This window comes from Rutilus rutilus, assembly GCF_951802725.1.
Source record: "Rutilus rutilus genome assembly, chromosome: 15".
Classification (NCBI taxonomy): Eukaryota; Metazoa; Chordata; class Actinopteri; order Cypriniformes; family Leuciscidae; genus Rutilus; species Rutilus rutilus.
In genome coordinates this window covers 27,233,124-27,239,123 of record NC_140220.1, presented here as the reverse complement: position 1 = coordinate 27,239,123, position 6,000 = coordinate 27,233,124, and positions in this window count along the sequence as shown.

Sequence of the window (6,000 nt, the reverse complement as noted above, 5' to 3'; positions counted from 1 at the left end):
AATTGGCCCAAGTGAAATTCTGTAAATTCTAAAATTAAATGTACAGATTTTCACTTAAAAATTTAGATGTTATCGGTCAATTGAAATTTTTGATTTGGGAGTGTTACAAATTTTTTACAGTGTATTGATTTAAAAATGTTGATTACATATATAGAAATAATGTATCATGGAAGTGGCCGGCCGCTAAAGTGTTCTTTAGGCATGATTGTTTGCTTCTCTGATTGGTTGAGATTTCTGGAGATGGATAATGTTGTTTTTCCACCAGGAATCTTGCTGTTGAACATGATTATTAAAAAAAAATTGATTGAAATAATGCAGGCTGATGGCTTCAACAAAAGCATATACCAATTCACAACTTAGTATTTCACAGCAGGTCTGTCTACAACGGTTTATAAAATCCTTTACCCTATAGAGAAAATGAATGGGATTCCATTAGGAAATATGTTGCACCCTTTTTCATTGGGGTTGGTTTCGGAAGTACTTTTTCCATTCACTTTTCCCATAGGGATAAAAAAAAAAAAAAGAAGCATTATAAGCCATGAATGAACCAAACCAGTCACCTATGAGGTGAATCATAACATTACAATCTTTGATTTGAAACAAAAAGTATTTGAAAATTGTACACACAAAAATACAAAGGTGCAAGGAAAGAACTAAAATTCCATGAAGCATTGTGAGCAGCATGATCTAATTAAAAATGATGGAGAAATACAAAACTACTCATTTAAAAATGTTGATTTTATATATATATATATATATATAAATTGAATAAATAAATAATATATTAATTGCAAAAAAGTATTTTGAGCGTAGGGAGATGCGGTTTGGTGCGTTTTGCTTGTTTCGACTCTCTAATTGGTGACATATTCTGAACAGCATCATGGGTAATGTAGTTTTTCACGACAAATTCCACTGTTAAACAAGATTATTTTAAAACTGATTTGAAATGATACGGGCCACCTCGTACCTCACAGTAAGGATGTCTTTAACTGTAATTTATCGTTAAAAATCTATTTCTCTATGGAGAAGTTTTACTTCTGGAACCCAACTGTTGCACTCTATTAGGAAATATCCCACCACTGTATGTTATGTCACAATTGACCAATCATAATCAAGTATTCCAGAGACCCGTGCAACAATCAGATCTAATAAATAGTGCTCAGACATCATGGTAGAGACAAAGATGAGGTGCAGAGTCCTGGTATCAGATGCTAGTCCATATTTCCACCAGCACACAACATTCCCAGGGGAATTCTGGGTACCATCAACCCCACATGTTGTGCGAAAGATCAAAGAGCAGCATCCGAGCCAGCAGGGCAGCGTGCCAGCATACATGGTGACCTGCCAACCCCAGCTGTTCCTGCCATGCCCACGTCTATCGTGTTCAAACCTGACCTTTTACATAACAAGCTACAGCTTCGTGGGGAGGTCCCTCCTCTCCCTTATGCCAAAAATCTAAATTACATTATAACCCCAGCATGTCATTTTAACCAGTGCATATGACGAATTAGTGCCCGTTTCCTGTTCGGGCTTGTGCAAAATATTGGCTAAAGTAATGCTTGGTAGATCTATATTCCTTTTCAGACACAATTCCAATGAAGGCCACCACTCCCCAAGCTTTTGTAGAGGCAGCTGCTGAAAAGCACAACATCTGCAGTCCAGAGAAGCAGCAGGACCCAACCCTACTGCGGCATGTGACCAACTCCTTGGGCTTATTTCACCCCACACAGTTCTGCCCGCTCTAATGGACACGAGACAATAAGGTCTGAGAAAGAGCAGGGTTATGATTATGACAGTTATTACACTGAGACATGATATCTCTGTATTTAGTGGTCAACATTTTATTTGATGCCCCTCATTGTTTTTAATACCTTTCGATATTCAGCGCTGTCAAGTATGTGAAATCATTCTTTTGAAAGTAACTTAACACACAACTTCAGGGTGCTTAAGACAAGCCTGAACTGACATTGGAATGTGATATTACAAAATAATTTTTATCAGATTTGTTCATTTAACTACATCTGGCAGGAATATTTTACCGAAAAAAAAAAAAAAGATCCACAGGGAGATAGGACAAATATGTAAGCCTCTAAGTGGGTTTCTTCAGCTATGAGCACTTTTGATCCAGTGGGGGGGGGGGGGGGGAAATCACTCTCATTAGTTCTCTTGTCATGATTTCTTTGTAATTCTCAGCACATCTGAAATGATTCAGTGTGATTCTGTGGAAATGATTGTGTTGGGGGAAAAAAAGTAATAAAATGGAACTCCCTGGTTAATCACATTGCTAACATGCGATACATCCTATTTTTGCATTAACATTAATTGATGTACCCTAAATACATGCATTATTTGAAAATTACAGCTTGATTGAAAAAATGACACATAAAAATATTGGTAACACTTTCAAAAAAGGTTGCATTTGTTAACAAAATGCATGTAAATAGCCTTCTAACATACTTGATTTCAACATTTACCAATGCATTATTAAAATCAAAAGCTGTATCTGTTAAACCCGAGGTAACATCAACTAACTATTAGCAGAAATTTGTATTAACTACCGGTAAGAAATATTAATAAATACTTTAACAAATGAATTGCTCATTGTAGTTAATGGAAAAGTCATTTGAAAAAGAAAATACTTGTAGGCGATATACAAGCAAATGTAAAATAAAGATTTTTTTTTATTATTATTGTTGCTTTATTTACAACTTTCTCTGCAATCGTAATGTTTGTCCTGAAGAGGTAACCGTAATGACAGCCATAAATAGATGCTCATTACCATAACTTTTGTTAATGAACATCAATTTAGCACCTGATGAAAGTATGCGATCTTACCAAGTTGTGTCAAAACATTATTGTGGGTACTTACATGTTTGTATTTCTTCATTTAATCACTATGTTATCATCACAAGGTTATGTTATTGAAGTCTACTCAATGAAGAAACTGACAATACAGGCAAAGAGACACAAAACTGAAGGAAAACAGAATCAGGAATGAGAACTTGACCAATGAATAAGTCACATCAGGGTCAGGAAGTCTCTTTCAAGTCTGTTTGATGTCCATGGGCAGCAAGGGCCTGTGGATATTTGAGAGGGTGAATCTGTATGAATGTGTATATTTTGGAAGGCCCTCTCTTTGATGTCAGTGGGAATTTTTTGGTTTCTAGGTCACCAAGACAGTGGTCAACAGTTATTCCATCCAAGCTGAGAAAAGCATTATTTGAATGTCAGCTGACTATGAAAATAGGAAGATCTGGCTTTGAGTTTGAGGAAGCAAAGCCGCCCCAAAGTCAACAGATCAACTCAGCATGTTTTCAGGAATAGGGCATTCGGCCTGCACTCTTCTTCCTTTTTAAATTCACCTTCTTTTGCAACAATAACATTTCAGCTGGTCCTTGGCAACATGATGAATTTCCCAGTAGCCTCTAATACTGTGGGACACAAGCAAACTGGGCCGGCGATATGTCTCATCATGAGAGCCTACACAATTTCACTGGACTGGAGCAGAAAAACAAGATACACAGCACAGCAATCTTGAGCTGCACTTGATGAATCTGAACATAGACACATGATGACAGTTCCTGCCATGGGAGTAATTCTTGATCTTGAATGGAGGTTGTGATGCTTGCATGGGGGCTCATGACCTTTATCGTGCTGCCAAAGCCTTACCCATGAGACCTTGCCGCATAATCCATTTCTCATTGCTGGAATAAAGGCCCCTGGGTGGAGTTCATCTGCTCCATCCTATATCTAGATGGAGGTTATGTGGCATATGCACACCAATGGATGATATTTTATTTATTTGCTGAAATACCATCTCATAATGTCAGTGATTAGTTCAAGAACATCTGATCTCAAGAACTAACACTTATTAAGCAACACTACTTACTTAAAAACACTGCACCAACACAACTGTTTAAAGGATTAATTTACCCACAAATGAAAATTATCCCATAATTTAGTGCAAAATCTTAAAAAAGTTAATATTCACTCCCATTATAAAGCTTGGAAGAGCCAGGATATTTTTTTTTTTCTTCACATATATAACTCTGATTGTGTTTAGCTGAAAGAAGAAAGTAATATACTAGGATTGCATGAGGGTGAGTAACTTATGGGATAATTTTCATTTTTGGGTGAACTAACCCTTTAAATCCAAAAGAGGTACACAAACACAATCCCCCATTAAGGTATGGTCAAATTAGCAATATTTAAATGTCTCTTGTCAATAGCGTTGCCACGCATGAAGAACTGCTCACACAGAAGTCACTTTAAAACAAAGCAGCTTTCTGTTGGTCATTATGGTGAATTCAAGTGACCAACTTGAAAATGAGAGAAATCTGGGAAACTTTTTTCACCCTCATGTGAAACTCCAGATTGCACAGATTTTACCCGCAAAATTTCACTGAGCAATGGTAAATGCAACTGCACCTTTACTCTAGTTTGGTGAATTGGCACCAATGGTTTCAGGCCAGAATACGCATGCTTGTTTGTTGAGCCCTGCACAGCTCTAGCTCCAGACTGCCACAGCTCACAAATGCGGTAAGGAAAGGCCTAAAGATATACAGCTTTGGCAAATGTTGTCCCACCAACAAATGCATGAATATTCTTTCTTTCCTGCATGTGCAAGGATATAGGGAGATGTTTTATTGCTGGGAATGATGACGTGCCTCACTGACTCTACTGTGCCGGCTGCATATGTTAGCTGAAGCCATACACCTAAGTGATGAGCATTTCTTGCTCTCCAGGGGTTTGTTGGATATACCATTGCATTGACTGCATTGACATCCCAATCTCACTCGTCTAAAGGTCAAAGCAGTAGCAAAAGGATGAGTGACAACCTAAGATTGAATCCTAATGACCAGACCCACCAGAAAGAAGTCAAGCAAATGATTCTGTCCATCAGTGGATGAAGGAGACAGTTGTATATAGAGCAACAGTGATTGCCTACTTTTTTAATCTTCCAGGTTTTGGAAGTATTTTCCATATTTGTTGTTTTCCATAGGGATTGAAGTCAGCACCAAATGAAATTTCACCCTATTTTCTACATTTCGTATTTTCAATATATGCATCCAAGCATATATTACTTTTTTTTTTAAAAGCTTGTAATTCTTAATTAAAATATAACTCTATTTCTCTGTAACACGACAGACCTTGTTGTATGCCGGACAAAATTCCACCTCTTTCTTACAACACTTATCAACTGCAAGCTCGCATTCAGCCAATCTGCCTCCATCCAATCAATAACTGATGGATAGAATCAAGTCCACGCCCTATGTTTTTTCTTCCGATAATCTATTTCATGTCACAATAGAAGAAATATACAGAAGTCATTACAACTTAAACAAATATTTATCAAAAAGGTCTAAGACATGAACCAAAAGTTCTGAAGTGAATTGCAACATCACAAACTTTGATTTGAACCACAAAAATAGTATTTGAAAGTTGGACAAAACTATACTTAACATTTTTAACTAAGGGAATTAACTACAATCCCATGAAGCACTGGGAATGATGTAATTGAATTAAAAACAATGGAAAAATATACAGTAATTGACGTGGGTCAGGTGTGGTGTGGGTCAGACGTCCTTGACTGCTGAGAAAAACTCCAGGAATCTGGTATCAACTTACAGCCACATGCAACTGTCTCGTACAGGGAGACGTGCAGTGACTTTATAGGCTCTATCACACATGGCCACTCATGCCTGTGAAAAACATCATTAAAGGTGCTTTACATGAACTAGTAGGGATACTGTATCCTAATATATACTACAAATGATGTACCAAATGTTAATGTATGCGTGTTTCAACTGATGAGATTCTACATTTTATAAAACAAAGCCAACCTTTTATTTTTACTGTCATTGCTGTTATGGAATACCCTTTGAACTGTAATACGCAACAAGATTATGCTTCAGTTGTAATATTTCTATGAAATAGTAAACTTTAAACTTGACTTTAAAAAAAAAAAGAAAAAAAAAAATTATTCTTGGCAATAACCAT